Source organism: Geospiza fortis, unplaced genomic scaffold (assembly GCF_000277835.1).
Source record: "Geospiza fortis unplaced genomic scaffold, GeoFor_1.0 scaffold279, whole genome shotgun sequence".
In the NCBI taxonomy this organism is placed as follows: domain Eukaryota; kingdom Metazoa; phylum Chordata; class Aves; order Passeriformes; family Thraupidae; genus Geospiza; species Geospiza fortis.
In genome coordinates, this window is record NW_005054352.1 from 1,397,805 (window position 1) to 1,416,160 (window position 18,356).

An 18,356-nucleotide genomic window follows, 5' to 3' on the forward strand; every position below is an offset into this window, starting at 1 on the left:
ATTCCTGCTAGCAACTGCATTCCAAAAAGTTGCCTGAATTTAATTCCTTTTTGAAATCAAACAAGTTCTGACTTTAGCTCCATAATTACAGATTTGTAAAGCAGGATTTACAAAATCCTGCTTTTTCCTGTTTGGGAAAGCTCACCACAAATAAGGGTTTACAGAGCTAGTTTAGGATTCTGACTTTTTCCACTTCAAAATATTTTGTAGTATTAAAAGCCAGTGGAATTGCATCACTTCACATAATTGTTTTCATCTTGATAAGTTTGTGTTCTGCCTTGTTCTGCCTGCAGATTCCCGACTGTGTAAGTTGTGACTGTAACCCATGTACCTTTTTGGCTGGATATCAGCATTCTCTCTGTGGAGTATACTTTACGTATGTAACACTCCATGCATATGAATAAGATTTTTCAAAAATTATATTGAAAGACTGAAGAAAATAGACCGTAGTGTCGTGTAAATAACTAAATTTTCATCTACAAAATCTCCTCAAAACTGAAAAAAAAAAAAAGCTCAGAAAGGAAAATCCACTGTCTGGTTTAACCCATACAAAAATGTCAATTTATTTCTCATAAAACAGAGACATTGAAATGTAGTAATAATAATACTAGTAGAAATGACAGTAACAACAATAACAGCAATAAAATTTGTTACGGAAACTTATAAGAAGTTTTAGGAGCAGAAAGGATAGAAAATTTCTGGAGAAGAGTACCCACCAATACTAACCCAGCAGTGTGCTGCTTAAGACTTTATAGAGATGGTATATAATGTAGATTCATTGTGCCATTGTCCAACTGGTTTTTGCCACCAGCAGGAAGGACTTCAGCTCATCTGTAGAATTGCAGCACAAACTTTTCATTTTGCTTTGGGTCTCTGTTATCGTTAGTCTTGCAGGCTTTTTTTCTTGTTGGCGCAAATCACATTTGAAAACCAATAAAGGCCTGAGCCCAATTTAGACCTTGTTCCAAGACCATTTTACCTTCATGCAAGCGGTGAAAAAAAATACAATAAATACACTCAAAGCTATTTAGTGGCCTTCAACTAATTTAACCTAAGGCTGAACCCAGACTACACAATGCTCTTCTTTACGTATCCAAAGGGAGTTTCACAGTGTGGACGTTGTCTTCATACCTTTCTTGACCTGCCTTTTTTTTAAGCTTGTGTCGAAAGGCTATTCCTCATCTGAGGTGATCTCCAGCTCTGCAGCAAATATTTTTCACACAACTATATGGATATGCTGTCAGCCAAACTTTCTAAAACATCTTCTTTTTTTTTCCCCAGTTACATAATACATAAAGAACTAATAAACAGAAATGCTATGTTTATTTAATATATCTCTAGGCACACATAACAAAGTACACTACCATAATCTAAATGCAGGGGATGCTCTTTTTCATGTAATACAGGAGCTCATACCATGTGGCTGATAATGATGAAAAAGATAAAAGGATAAAGCCTCTTTAATCCTTACTTCACTGTAAAGCCGTTAATATTTGTACATACATGCATATTTCTACAGAGTAACAAGTATTAGAGGCAGATAAAGTAATCTAGAAGTTTTCTACAGTCAGGAGAAATACAGCTAAAGATTGCCTGCATGACAATCAGAGCTCTACTTTTTATATCCAAATTAGTATAAATCTACAAATACAGCAGTAAAAGAATTTATTAATTAGCCAGATGCAAAAATAACTTTTTAAAAGTACTGAATCAGTCTTTTTTCCTGGAAACAAAACTATCCTTGATTTTCAGACATTATTTTTGTCAGCAGGAGGGGTGATGATAAAATATTAAAATGATGAATATGATGAATGATGAAAAAATATCAAATTTTGAGGGTATTAGCTAACCCCAATGAATAGATGCAAACAGAGGGAGAAGCGTTTCTGCAAAGACGTCCATATAGGCATCTACCTTTTCAAATGTTCTGTGCTGTAAATGAATATATTCATTATTAGTAGTCAGACACTGCTGCTGTGACCCAGATGTCCTTAGGCAGGCACAGAAAGGACACACTTCTACAAATGTCCACCTTATTAGGTCAACTTAACAGGTGTGCTGCAAATGTGAAATATGCCACTCTTGTAAGCAACTTCAGTAAGATGCATCTCTGTAGGCGGAAAAATTTTGTGTTGTAATCAGTGCAAAGTGTTTTACAGTGTGAAAAACCACCCATTACTTCTGAAATCTAAAATTCATCAATTTTATCCTCCTCTGATCTTCATATTCAGTTAGTTTACTAGCCTAAACTTCTGTCTCAGTATTGCCCATATAACAGGAAAACCCTGCATTTTAAGACATTAATGAAAAGTCATTAATTCATGCTCATGTTATTTCATAAAAATTGTTTTGGCAAGTTGTCACATGATCAGGGAGATATAGTGATCTGGGGGTACAAAAGTCTTTCGTTATCTCACATAAAAAGTGTTCATAGTATAGGTGAATGTCTTCACATCCAGCCAAATATGATTAATGCAGATCCTTTCTGGGGGTAAATACCATTTCATTTCATGCCAAAGCAACTAGCTATAAGGCCAATTCTTTCTTGAACTGATAGGAAATAAGAAGCAGGGCAGGCCCCTATAGAAAAATCCTGGTCTCACAGATGCCAAGGAGAACTTTTTGTCATAGCTGTCAATCAAGACAGATTTCATTTATTTTGTCAGGAAGAATATCTTTCTTGAACAAAGGATTCATAGCATATTCATAGCCAGGTCTAAAGTAGGTTTGAAAAGCATTTAAGTAACTTTCCAGACTTCACCATCACACTCATCCTTTGTATTACTCTTCCCACCCCAAAACCTAGTAGAATTAGGTAAATGGTTTTTGATACTCTGTTTTATTTTTCCCAGGGATTAGTCTTTGAAATCTCACCTATCTTGAACTTTTATATATTAAAAATTTTGATTTATTTTTGAATGGGAGAGGATTGTGACAAAAGCTGAAAAATTCCACATTTAAAATTACATTTTAGAAGAACCAACTTCTAAATGGAGCTAATAAATTGACACCAATTCTGATCTGACATTTATTGATACAGCAAAAATACTGCTCTAATTTTGAAATAGAATACTGCTCATGACTAAGAGTGAAAAAAGCAGGGTTTTTGGACAGCAGACAAAATGCATCCTATTATTTATTAACAGCAGGATATAGTTCTGTGTTCTTTTTGGCAACAAAGTCTATATTTTTTTGAAAGTACAAAAAACCAAAAGAAAAATGAAAACCTCTTCATGCACTTCTCTACTCAGGAGTGAGGAGTTTAATTTAGTGGGGTATCTCCATTTTTGTGGAAAAAATATATATTGACTACAACTACTACTGCTACTACTACTACTACTACTGTTAATATTACTACTAGTAGTACTGCATTTTTACAGAAGCAAGATATTTTAAACAATTCTTTGCATCAGAAAAGAAATAAATACAAATAAATCTGCAATATGTGCTTGGCCATCTATACTACAATCAAGGGCTACTGTAATGCACAAAGTAGCATTGAAGAAACATGGAGTGCAATTAATTTTATTTATATTTTGAAGGTTACCTCACAAGTACTTTTAGAATTTAATTAGATTAATAAAGACCTATAAAGACTTTTGAGTCTCTATGACAATTAGAATTGTTCATGATAGGTATTTTACAACCAAGCAAAGCATGAAGGATTTAGGAACATAGGTTATGTGCTGGAGTGAGATGCCTTCAAGAAAAACTGATAGGGGAAGCACCGAATTGAAATAAAGTGAATGAATGTGACTTTTGTATTTATATTAATTTTTGATGGATCAGCTTTTCCATTTTTCCTTAATAGTTAATCTGGCAGTCTTGTTAAGTTGGTTTTGCCTATTTGGCCTATTTTCTATTTCTGAGCAGCAGTTCTGACAGAAAGGTTTGTCCTTAATTGTCTCATGTGCATGATGGTAAATTAAGTTCTGTTGTTTGATGCATACTTAGGATATATGGCACTGACTTTAGAATAAAATCAATATTTCTTGATCTCTAAGTCCTTTCTTTTGTTGAAAGTGGGAAGTTGCAATGTGCAGCCTGGAAGAAAAATGGTTGGAAACAGTGAGAAATTGATCTGTGATAGGTCATCTTTACCAGTGAAACAGAAGCGAAGGAAAAGAAAACAATTCCAGTAATGTATTATGTTTGGGAAAATGGTTCCAATGGGCATGGTAAAAAAACTCTGATAATTTAAAGGGTTTTTCTTCTTGTTTTTATTTTTTTTAAATTTTTTTTATTTAGACCTTGTCAATTGACTGAATTTCCTATAAATCCTCTATAACAGAAAAAAATACACTATTTTTTTCAATTTGCACAAAGGATTGAGTAAAATGACAGTTTTTACATGAATGTTTAGTGTTGCCTGCGCTGCCTTAGAAATGGTAATTCCTAGAATAGCGGTCCACTAAAACATCCAAGTAGGACGAAGCCATCTTCTTGAAGTGTGCTATAAGGTTACCTAGTCTCCTAGTGTGAGTTTAGGGATTAATATCCTAAAACTTGTTCACACACTAGAATGCTGGGGGCCTGTTAGACTATTTGAAGTTGCACATGACCTTCATGGGCAAAACTGGCTTTACAGACAATCTCACATCTTCATTTTCCTGTGCTGCTTCAGTGAAGGAAAGTGAATACCACAACAAATAAGGTTATATGGAAAAAAACATAATGGAAACATGATTTCCACTGAAATATGAAGAAAATTTCCCCCTGTTTAACATTGTGTTTAAGATATAATTTATTCAGTGGGTAAGCCTATTCATTTTCTTTTGGAATTTTTCAAGGAATGGAGTAGTCCAGGTACAGCTGAATGTAAAAAATGATAATTTGTAACTGACACCCAAAATTCAAGACTGATCCTAATTGGCCTGTTTATGATTTAGTTTAGTGTGTACCACTTATCACATGGGTAGTAAAACCAGCTCACTTTCCAGAAAAAGAAGAGTAGTAATGTAAATGCAGGGCTTTTTTTAAGGTCAAGGGAAATGCTATGACTCCCTGTATCTTTGGAAAAGCTAATGATAAATGTGTTTTCATCTGAAGGTGGAAGTTTTGTGACTCAGTGTACAATGATAAGTTCAATACTATACAAAAAATCATAATGTTGTTGATGCTGACAAGAAAAAATGCCAAATGCTCTCAATGGTGTGACACTTAAACAGAAAATCTTGGGTTTTGTAAGGATTCTTTAGAAAATGGCTCACTTTCTTATCTTATTCTTAGGTCTGGTGCTGATAACTGAAGTAGAAACATTTTTCTGAATAAAATTTAAGTGGCTGCTGACATTTTGATTGTGATGTTGCACAACTGAATTTTAGAACAAATAAGGAATTTAGAAGCACTGGCCTTAATTGTGCAGGTAAACAATGGGCAATGATAACTGACATGGCCTTCTTTCACTAGCTGACCTACCTAAAGAAAAATATTGTAAACTTCTTGTGCTTGTGAGATAAGAATAGCTTAAAGTGCCAGAGCTCACTCTCTCTGCAGGCTCCTTTGCATGGTGTTCTGTGTAGTGATTTAAAACAGGTATTGCTTCTTCACAGCTGTAAATCAATTCTGCACTCTGAAAGCCTACATGCCCTCAAAGTATTTACATGAAAAGCACAAGTTTTGATTCTGCAGTGTGTTCATCTCCTCTACAAAGTACAACTGCTGGTACTCTATTAGAGCTTTTCCCAGTTCCATAGCTGGATGCTGAGTTGTGTTATGTTTTCATGTGCATGTTCACTCTAGCGTTCCCTGTGTATACCCTGCAGATGGAAGAAAATTGGGAAAGGGCTAAGTGTTACTCAGTGCACATGAAAACTGTGAATACCTCAGAATTTTGTAAATTATTTGGAAATCCTTATATTATATATCTATTTAATTAACTGGAAAAACTGTGTTTAAATTCTAAACTTTAGAAATTTTATAGTGTAGGTATTGGTGGCTCTGTCCTAAGCCCTCTGACTGCAGTTAAGAAAGGAAGGTAGATGTGTGTGAGCTGTAAGTAGGTATGGGTACATACAGAATTGGCATCTCTAGTTTTATTTGTGAATATCCACATGAAGAGTGCTGGTATAGATTTTATATCCTCATTTCTGGAAATTTCTTATCCTATAAAATAAATTCCTTCCTTCCTTCCTTCCTTCCTTCCTTCCTTCCTTCCTTCCTTCCTTCCTTCCTTCCTCCCTGTAACTATTTGTGAAACTCAATTAGCTCATATTTGTGCACCTCTGTGTATTTCTGGATGTAGCAACACTCTGCAAAATACCTACACTTGTATTGCAAGAATAGCAACTTTTGTTAAAATTAATGCGATTTCTAAATCTATCTATTTTGCACAGTTTTCAGGAAAAGCCTGTGTTTTGGGTTATGCAGTACTTATGATCATTTAACTTAAATAGGTCATTTAGAAAGCACTTTCATTTTGTTGTTTTTGTCCCTTTCACCTTTATTTAAGCAATGAATAATGGAAGACAAACTTGTAAAATTATTTGAACCCAGACAAAACAAAATGTATTGAATTTTTTTCTTTTCTTGTTTTTAAGAGGAAAATGCTTCCTTCCGACTATTTGTTTTCCAAGCCAAAGAGTTATGAATAGCCTTTGAAGCAAATTTAATTTTTGAATATTTGTTAAAACATCACAAAATTATTGAAGTAATCGAAATGAAAATTGTCTTTTTCAAAACATAGCTGTATTGCAGGGTGTGAGTCACTTCCACATTTGTTTTCTTGTCAGGTTTTAAACTTTAAAATTTATATACTGAATTCTGTGAAAAGAAGCAAAAATTACTTCCTGTGTAACTGTTATACTATTTTGCATGTTTAATCAATTAGTGTTTAAAGGAAACATGAAATATAAAGAAAAAGAGCTTTCAAAATAATGTTTTCTCTATTACAACAATTTATTCACTTAGAAAAATATAATTAAGTTGAAACTCAAGCAAAGACATTGTTAGAAAGGCACTATTTCTATAAAATCTACTTTTTTTCTGATAAGAGAAGTAGAGTTATCCTTAAACAACACTTTATTATAATTTTTGTTGGTTTTTTGTTCTTTTTTTTAATGCAACAGTGGATGCATCAAGTGTTGTGAACTTGATTTGAGCATTTTATGGTACTGGAGTCAGCTGCCTATTAAAAGTGTGATCAGGTAGTTTAGAGTGTGACTAGCTGTGTCAACAGAAGGAAAGTGGAGGATTAGTATCTATGGCAACAACAAAGCATCCCTGTTTGCAGACAGACAAATTCTGCTACATCTGAAAAAGATTGACAGGTCTATTCCTTTGCAACTGACCCATAGAAATTAGCAAGTAAAAGTTATTATACTGGGTTGTATTGAAGGGTTCTCAATATCTTAAAGTGCCCTTGTAAGTTTTTCTGCGTCATTTGCATGAGAAACCTGGCAGGGATTGTTCTGAGGTTTATATCTGTGGTTTGATAGATTCTTTGTGGGGGAGTATTGCTGGTGAGAATAACTTAATTTTCAGTTCTCTGTATGACAGAATTGTTGGAGCATGGATTGAGGGAAAAACACACATCAAAGAACTACAGCTGAATAATATGCCACATTTCAAAACCAAGAGACATTGCAGGAATATTATAGATGCACCTTCTCAAATACGGAGGTTAAAAAAAATTCTTATCCAATTAGCTAAAAATAATTATGATCTGGGTTTTCTTAATAATTAAGATTTCCATTGGAATGATCTAGTGCCTTTCAGAGATTCTGTAATTTAACTGAATAACATTTCACTTAGTACACTGGACTTGGAGTGCAAGAAGTGTTCAATTGAAGTAGTCTAAATCAGTAATAATAATACCCTTTTTTGTTTTTCTTTTAAGGAAAAAAAAAGTTAAAAGCTTATTTACCTATTTAGTTGTTTATAGGTTGTGTGTTTGGTACTAGATGTAGAAAGGAAAATTCACATGTAGGAGAGTTATTGTATTGTTATCTTGGAATATCTTTTAATCTTGTATTTTAATCTACTTGTATTTTGGCAAAAATCCAACTGACTGAAAAAAGGTCAGGATTGCGGCTATTAAAAAAATATATACATTTAGTTTTCTATGAATGACCATTTTTTTTCTTAATATCAGTCTCTGTCTGCAATATTTATATTTGGAAGCAAAGTTTTAAGCATATTTTTAAATTGTAGCAGGAAAACTATATGTATGTTCTGTTTCCCAGTGATACATGGAAAATCACTAGAAAATATCCAGTGTGCTTTCTTGACATTTTAATTTTTTTTTTTTGCGTCAGGAACACTTGACCTGATTCAATGCAGGAGGCATCAAATCTCCTAAATGGCATGGTTCTTGAATTAATTTATGCTCCTTCGTGATCAAAAAGTACCATTTGATCAGCTATTATTATCTGTGTTGCATTTTATTTCTTTTTTATGTGGAAACAGAAATGGCAAATGCTCCTGATTCTCAGAAAATATAGCTCTTGTTTCAGCTCTGTAGAAACAAAGTTTTTAAGCATTCCTAAAATGCCGATTGGATATAATCAAAGCAAGACCCTGTGTGCATGGGTTTCTGCGCATAGCTGGGCCTGTGGCCTTTTAAATTCCGTACATCGCTGTGAGTGCTGCACATAAAGCAGATTAGAGTAAGACAGTCAGCTGCTGGTGGAGGGTTATTGCTATTATGATTGCTCCCGATCACTCACACCCCTGCAAAGAAAGCCAAGAACCACCTTTTCTTCCCCTAATAATACAGTAAAGTCTTTTTCTTCCCCCAAAAAGCAGAAATTACAGGCTGGTAGGCACTGCTGGTACAGGTTGCTCTTGGAGGGTTCATTTCTCAAAGTAAAAATATTGATGACTGTTTTCCAGCAGCTGGGGATACGCTGATTTATACATCAGATTTTTTCTCTGGGTGTATGTGTGTTTGTGGATGCGCTGAGGCTGTAGGAAGATAGGAGGAGGATTATTTTCTGCAATCCCCTTAGCACGTTCCCACCCTGGTTTTATTTTCCAAATATTTCTTGTATTGCACTGCCGTGGTTAGCTCTAACCCAGGAGGCCAGGTCTCTGGTGTGCTGAGCATGCTATAAAAATACAGCAAACTATGAACCCTGCACAAAAAGCTTCTAGTCTTTAGCCAACCATTTTACAAATGCACAGCTTCCAATGGAAACTGGCTGACTAGGAAAAATGTGCTTTTCTTCAAAAGATACAAACAAAAAATGAAGTTTTGACCTTCAACCTGAGTGAATATGCAGTCTCTCTACAGGGTATTTTTAGCAAAGGTGACAAACTTTCCGTGGCAGAAACTGTGACTTTCTTGATTTGTAAAGCACCAGAAAAGTCTGCCAGTAAATAAAAATAATATAAAGAGGTGCTGGAATATTCTTTTTTTTCCCTTCCTCATTAGTAACTTTAAGGAAAATTTATTTTGCATAGTGACTAATTTTATTATGTCCAAGGGGCAAGTGAGATCAGCTTACAAAGATTTTTGTCCTGCTTTTTTTCTCCTTTTCTTTTGCTCATGAATTTTTTTTAGCTTGTATTTTGTTTATTCTTTCACAATAGTGAAAGCAAGGCTTAGCTAAGGCATCATCCTTAGAACTATAGCTCTCTCAGTTTAAGTTCTGGGATATATTTTTACTTTTTCAAATTTGACAATCATCAGATTTTTTCACTGCTTAAAACTGACATAGTACAAACATGCTGATCCCTATCACTGCTGCTCCTTCATTTCTGAACAGGTCTTTGCATATCTTATCAATGAGCTGATCAAACTGGTGACATTGGGATTTCGTGCCTTTTGACAGCTGAAACTGCTGTGCTTTTCTCAAGCTAATTATTGTTTTCAAGGGGCAGTCACTATCAGATTCTACAAGCTTCTTTTTCCACCCCCACATCAAGCTAGAAAATGCTTAAAAGGTTTGCTTTTCTCTCCCTCCCTCCACCTACTAAGATTACTTTGAGAATAAAAGAAATGGTAGTTAGTATGAAATGTTGAGGTTTGCTTTATATTTAAATTATTGTAGAGGAACTAAAAAAAACCCCACTACTTCTGAATCATTCTATAGAGATTTTATAATTTTAAACAAAATACTGTCTTGGACGGGCTTTTTTGCATCTCTGCTACTGTAATCTCCAGCCAACCTTTAATGATACTATTTTAAAAAGAGTCTTGACTGATGCTACCTTAAAATCTTTGCAGGAAATATTTTTTGCCTTTCCTCAGTTCTTTAGTAAGCCACAACAATTATGGATTTTGCACAGGTGCTCATCAAGGGTTAAATAAAGAAAGAAGCCTTTATATGCATAGAATCTTACTTTTTTGTTATTGAGTAGCTTTCCTGGAATTCTGCAGTGGCTCCATCTTCCTGTTAATTACCTGCTGCACCGTGACACCTTTTCAGTGTTTGGGATGGCAAGAAGTTTAGGGATGGAAAGGTTGTGAATAGTCAATCTGTATCATTAATACTACATTTCCCCTCCTAACAGCAATACTATAGGGTGGATTAATTTGTACTGGTGTAGTGAAAAATATTTTAAATCCAATCAAAACTGTAGTAAAAAAGATCTTGAGTGTTGTCTTGCAGTTTATTTTTTATACAGATGTTCTCAGTGACACATTTTACTGTGTAAAGATCGCAGCCTTGTGTTATATCCATGCCTAGCTTAGATGGGGATTTCTGAAGCAATGTTCAAGATGAAAAAAATCACCTAAGACAAGAGCTTTGTCCAGAGTTACTCAAAGAATTAGAGCTAGCTCTTCTGCAGCTTCAGTTTTGGACACAATGAATACTGTTAAGTAACTGCTTTGTAAAATGGCAGAAATTGTGAATTAAGCTATTATAAAGTGCTATGAATTGCAGACTTTGATTTACTGTGTGGTGAGAGAAAGAAATTCTGACAGATTTGAGAGGTTGCAGACAGAAAAGCCCTATAGTTTAATCTATATTTATTTACAGATTTTAAAAAGTAAAATGGGATCACATTCTTCAATGGCTAGGGACACTAAAACAAATCAATTCATGAAAAGAACAACTGCTCTTTATTGAAAGATGTCCCTTTCCACACTGCTTTACAGAAAAAAAAAACAGAAGGGAATTAGAGAAGAGAAAGAATACAGACTTCAGGAGCATAATCTGCTGTGATTTACAGATCGTATAGCCAGGATCTTCATTTAATAGACTTGGGGGAAGCATTGTGTAGTATTATCAGTTTCATTCTGCAAAATCAGTATTTGTTCATGAAGGAAATAGCACACACTCCACTTACAGGATTTAAGGGTGCAACTCTGTTTTGTATTATGGTTAGTGGACATGCAAAATAGAAGGGCTAGGAAAACTATGTTTTAGCTTTTCTTTCTTCAAAAATGTAGGAAAAAAAAAGACAATTTTGAAAATGGCTTGTAAGTTAAAACTGACCAGCTTTAAATTATGTGATTCTTGCTTAGAGGAATTCCTTGGCTCTCATTAACATGGAATAATCCCTCTGGACTTCACACACAGCAGACATACACAGACACATACAAATTTCTACTGTTAGTTGTACATTTCCAACTGCAAAACAATACACAGATTGCAACGGTTCTTCAAACTAAAGATTTTGAGTTCCCAATATCTTTACAGGCAGCCCTCTCTTTTGTTTTGCAGACAGTGTTGCTAAAATTTGTTTGGGATAATGAAGAGTTATTATCTTTAGTGCAGCAGCTTGAGCGCTGTTCATTTTTCCTCTTCACTAAGCACAGAGTGCAAACTTCAAAAGCTACACTGAGCTTTTGCTTCTGCTATAACCTTGTGCTCTGTCATAAAGGTAAGGAAGTTTGAAGACTGTAAGGGGGACAAACTCTAGTAATCTACAGTGAACTTGTAAAGGGCCATACAGGAATCTGCATCTTAGTTTTCAAAAGAAAACCTAAGATTTCTAAAATTTTAAACTACACCTGAAAAGTCATAGCCAGTTACAGCATCTTCTTGTATACAACCTCTGACCATGAGAGTGCATGGCTTGAATTACAACTATCAAAATCAAGCTAGTGAGTGCCATTTTCATGTGAACTATTACAATTATAATTTACAGAAGTTTCTAAGCATTGGTATGTGTATGGTTGTCCCCAGGCATCTGGGATCTTATGTGAAGGAGACCTATTTGCAGAAATTATATGGTTCAGAGCTAGAAGAATTTGAGCTTGAAGCTTGCTCAAGGCAACGCAAGGGGGTCTTTCCCCCCTAACAAATTAGTTGCTCCTTTTCTCTCCTTATGTTATTGATTTATTTCCTAGCTTGCTAACCCAGCCGTTTCATCCTTTCCCAATTTCTTTTCAGGCATAAAACTCTGCACAGGAAGGTTTAAGAAAGCTGAGGCCATTGTGTGAAAAAATCCAAAAAACTATTCAACTTTGAACAAAGATGGTGGGAGAGGACAGAGCCACAACAGCCATATTGTCAGACATTGGCTGATAAGCAGAATTAACTAAATTCTGACTCTTCTGAACACTCCATTGATGTCAGCCAAAGCAAATCTTCACTCCCACTTGGGGGCATTGCACACAGACTAATTGCCATAGCATAAACTCTGTTGACCAGGGACAGCACAATAAGGACAGAATAATATAAACTGGATTAATTTGCATTAGTTTCCCTGACCTATAAATTCTGTGGAATTTTTGGCCTTAGCTTTCTCTCATTTTGGGACCAACTTCTTCCAGCTGGATAAATACTGGTGGATAAAAGCTCTGTTGCCTCAGGTGGGCTACTGCACACGTGATATATGGAAAGGATGAATTAGAATGGAAGGGACTGGATAAAGTTTACACGGTAGAGAAGGCCCTGCTACTTGTTGGTTTTACGAGACTCTACAAGAAATCTGCCTTTCTCTCTTTCTACCTTTCTGGTTTACGAAGGTGAACCACACATGAACCATTGCATGAACCTTTACATGTAAGCATTTTCTATAGAAAGTAGATCAGGCAAGATTCTCTAAAAATGTTCTTGCTGAACATAAGGTACAAATCAAATTTTAAGCATGTGGTGATTGTGATCTTAATCTCTCTTTGCAGCAGTGGGAAGCCAAAGCAGTGATGGTGACCATGTAAAACCATGTGCTGAACAGCCATGTCATTCATGGACTCCCAGCTCCCCAGCAGTCAAGTAGCTATGAATTACAAAGCTGAAATTTACATTGTGTGTGTGCTGAGCTCTATCAGATGTGTTGTAGTCCCAGTGTGTGGCCCACATGCTGATATGGCACTCTACTTTGTATTATCTTTTTTTTTCCCTGCTGCAGTCTTATTCCTACATAAAAAGTCATTTGCTATCTTGTACCTCAAAGCCCTTTTGATGAGTTTGTGAAGAGCTATTTCTGAGTTATTTTTCTGTTTGGTTTATGATTCTTTATTTTTTCCTGAAGATGTTATTGCTTGGAGTCTTGTTTTATTCCAGAGGAAACAAAATTAAATAATAGTTATAAATAGAGAAACTTGGGTTATGTAAGTTTGCCATGCAATTGTTTTAATGAGAAAAAAAGATTAATTGGTTATCATATGGTCTCAAATAGTCTATGCTAATCACTGATCCTTGCAATAATCTGTTATCACTTAGTTTTATTCTCTGCAACTGTATTTTCATTTACTCTTGGCAAATTGCTACAATCACTGTTAGAGTTTTTTTTCAATCAGCTTTAAAATTAGCCTTAAAAATTACAGTGCTACACACTAGGAAGTTCAACCAAGAGAGAGAACATAAAGTGATACTTTTAAGAAATATGCAACATTTAGAGTACTCCTCTGTAATTGTATACAGCTACTAAAAACCTGCTTTGGAAGAACCTCTTTGGCACAATTTCATCTAAACTGTTTTCTTGAATTCATCCTAGGCCATTTAATTTAAAAAAATACTTATTTTCCTAAGCCACAGCATTTTTCCAGTATAACATTTTTTTAGGTGAATGATAGACATATATCTGATTTACAGCCTTGTGCCTCATGCAAGGCTGGAAGGACGGTATGTCACTGAAACAGAAAACTCACAATATATTGTTACACTCCTCTCTGCATTGCTCCCTCTGCATTTTTTGGCTGTAAAAAAACTGATTCCCTTTAGTGTTCATACTTCATGACAATTCAAAGGTCAGGCTCAGCTGACAAGCTCAGACAGCCTGGTCACCTGTTGCCTCTTAATATGATGTTTTCTGTCTTGAAATGGTATTCCCCCACCAGCATCATCTTTTCTGGAGTAATGGAAGTGATGTACTTAGCTAAGTACAAAAATATCCAAACTCCAAAATGTGTCAGTCGTGTAGTCTTAAAAATGTTGGAGTTTGTTTAGAAATCTAAGTGGGAATGCTCATGAAGAGGATGAAGCAAGGCAGTTTCTGAATACAATTGTTTTTGCAGAGAAAATTCCTAATCCGGAATTTTTTATTTAAAATACCCCCTTTTTTAAGCTTTTGCATTTTTTGTAATTGGAGTATAATGACAAGTAAGGAGATACAGCCAATAAATGAAAATGGTGAATTTGAGGAATGCATGTACAACATATATATTTCACATTTTTGATTTACCTGGAAAAATGTGATTTGTCAGAGAACTTATATGCTTTAGAGTATAGGTATGGGAAAATTTCTGATTGAAGAAGGCAAGATTTTGATAAATAACACTTTTCTGATTTCTGTCAAAAAAATTGCAAACTTTTATTTGCAGTTGTTGATGAAATCTATAGCTTCTGCTTTTATCACATTTCATGAAATCAGCCTCTTAGAATTTGTGACACGAAGCACAGATCCAAATATATTTAGTGCAAGAGTTAGCAGAAGCTAGTGTGCTATGTCAGAAAACTGAATCTCTTGATATTTGTGTGTGAAGTGATTATGGTGAGAGGGAATATGTTCAGACCCAGATGCAGAAAGAGGAAACATCAAATTAAAACAGAGCATTATCTCTCCAAAGAATTACTATGAAAATATTTGAGAGAGGCACTTCACAGCCAAAACATATGCTTAGCCTCAATAAATACTAGCTTTCAAGCTTATTAAGATCCTGTTTTAACTCGACACTTCTGATTATAGCAGTAATTTGTTTCTGGTGTAATCTCAAGGACTGTGGACCAGCTTTGCACAAAAAACTACCAAACAAGTACCATGGTCCTCTTTGTATCCCTGAAATCTGTTGTTAATTTGTTTGTGGTATTTTTATAAAAGGTCCTAGAACTTTAATATAGTGTATAAGTATAAATATTAAAAAAAAAGGAGCCAGATCAAGATACTGAAAAATTTTGAAAATGCTTTTTTAATGTCTTCATGAGAAAATAAATGTTTTCTCAAATTAGGGAGAAACTATTTTTTCATAATTTTCATAAAAAGACATAATTTCCTTACTATTGTAATACACTAATTCATACCTCTGTTTGGTAATTAGTAGGAAATAATCCAAAAGAAGAAGTAAGTAATACGAAATAATGCAAGGAATGAACTTACAGCTTGCACACAAAACAGCACTGAGATGCAGTTACCAAAAAAGCATCAATGTAGTGCAATCAATGCTGCAGACAGTATCTTTTAAATCTGTCATCCTGCCTTTTGCCCTTTATATTAAGTCAAAGAGAAGGGGATATAATGAATGAGCATGTCTTTATTCTCCTCGGCACCAGTTCTGTACAAACCTGGCAATATGACATTCAACATGATTAATTCTGCATTGTAGCTCCAGTTTATTTTTTCCCATGTAGACACATAAAGTATTTCCATTATTTAAAGAAACCCAAACCAAATATAAATTGAGACTAATTCCAAAAGTTATACTACAAGATGACAGACTCAAAAATGCAAGGTAATTAATATATTTTTGTTAGTACATTACTTAATTTTTCATATTTATCTTTTTTCCCCTTTTACAATATAGTTTCATAATGTGAAAGTGCTTAGCATTGCGAATGCAAGGCTGGTCAGTTTATAACTAGTGTCTTAAAAGGTTTCCTCCATTAAAAATAACACATTACTAGAAGAAATCTCTAGGTATTAGCCCATAACATGAAGTGTATTCTGCAAAACTTTGATATTTCCTCTTACTTTGTATCAGAAGGGGGCACTAGTGATCCATTATAAATAGACAGGGTGACTGCTTTTGTTGTGCCATATTTAATAATTATAATAGTGATAATATAATATCCCCATTTAATATTGAGGGCATTTGTGTGCAAATTAAGATTCTAAATATATAATGATAATTCAAAAAATTAAAATAATTAATAGATTGTATGTAAATACTATCTGTTGCCTTTCATTTTCTTTTAATATTATTATTGGTATATAATTCTTGCAGTTCACTTTTTTTTGTAAGAATAATGCTGATTATTTAATATCTAATTTTGATAATTACTAATCTTAAGGAAGTGAACTTGAATTGTAAAACATCTTGATAATGTCAATAAATATATTTGTGAAAATGTCAGAAAATAAGATCCTACTATGACATGTATGTGTTTTGAGATTTAAAGTATCTTATAGTTATTACAACAAAGAAAATGTGTTACATAATGGTATACATTTGTCTTGTTTCATATCCAAGTAAATGGAGGAAAAATAGTTGTAACCATGATGTTTACTTACTTTTTCTCATCGGCTTATTTGATACTGTTTTAACTGATTTCTTACTATTGCTTTGGCCTATAAACTCAGGATGTGGTGGCTTTAAAATTTCATGGACTCAACTTTGGTACATGAGCTCTGTGTTCAAGAAAAAGCAGTGAACAATAATATAGTATCTATTCTTTGTCCTCATTTCCTTTTTCCTTTTTGCTAACAGGATAAAAATTGGAAAAATACATAAAGCTGTCAAAAAATATTGGCCCATAACAGCGGGAAAAACAGGTCAATTTTTTGATTTGGAGGTTGTGATATTGTATTGTAATAAAATGTGTACTATTAGACATGTAGATGGAAACATTTGTTGAACAGTACCTACTCACAGATAATTTGATACTCTTTTGAATTTTCCATTGTTATTTTCATATATAGAAACGCAGGTCCATGAGCAGCTGAATTTAGCACTCAATAAACTGAGTCAAGCTCCACAAACAAATGCAGTGGTTTATGACATTAAAATAGGGGCGTTATGAACTTTTCCTAAATTTCAGATTTTGTTTAAGGCCAAAACATTTTTCATTAAAATTATTTGCAAGTTATCAGTCTGTTGTTCTTTTCAAAATGCAATTAAATCCTAAAATGTCAGTGAAAAGAAAGGCTCCTCCCGCTTTAAATGCAACTCCGAGGTATATGTTAATGAATACAGATAAGATCTTTATGTGCGCATTTAACCAGGCATTTGTCAAACAAAAGTGTACTTTTTTATGCAGGAAACTCTAGTCGTTCCAGATCAGCTATTAAATCCAAGCAAGCACATACCTGACCTCATACCCTTGAATCTTAGATACTTTCATTTCAATTTTCCTAACACCAGTAGTCCTTTCCAGATAATTATCAGTGAAAGTTACTGCTAGAATAACTGAAAGCTCATTGTTTTCTAATGAGAGAACCTATCTGAAGACCTGTCTATCCTGCCATTCTTTAGTGTATATCCTCTTTTTTTCCTTTTTTTTCCTCTTTTTTCTTTTTTTTTTCCTTTTTTTTTCTTTTTTTTCTTTTTTTTTTCATGCAACAACAAAAACCTACATATCAAACAAGCAGTTTTCAAAAAGAGGAACCAAGTCAAGCTACCAGAGTAGTTTTTCCTCCAGCCTAGGTACAGACAGGAAGCTCCCACATTGAGTTATCTTCAGTCACTGAATTGTCTGTATTTTATCCTCCTTACTTATAATATATTTATAGTTATAATACTGTAGAAACATGAAACTTGGTATAGACTTTGGAAAGATTTTTGGAAGCTGAATAAATAGATATATAGATTAACACCTCATGAATTATCTAGTCATCCCTGGTACTGCCTGTACTAAGTCTTTTTGCTTTTACTGCCAGCAATACCTGAATTTGAAGTTTTACATTATAATCCAGAACGAGACTGAGAGCCTTAAAACTGTCTAATTTCAGTAGTTAATAATTTTGAGTCTTATTTGTTATCACTTCATATGTCACCATTCATAACTGGTTTTTGTTTTCAGCCATTTCAGCTGATATATTCATTACTTGGTACAGTGGTAAATACGAGGACTATAGTGAAATTGACTTCTTAATGAATGCAACTTGACCTTCAAACATAGAAAAACACACTTTTAGTTCTTACCTAAAGTATCACTTACGTATCCAAACAGATATTTTTCATGAGGGGTTGTTGAGTTTTTACATTTGTTATTAATTAATTTTACTCCATATCTGAACAAACTCATTTGTATATATTAATGCATAAATTCAAAAGTACTTAGTTATATAAAACAATAAAAAAACCA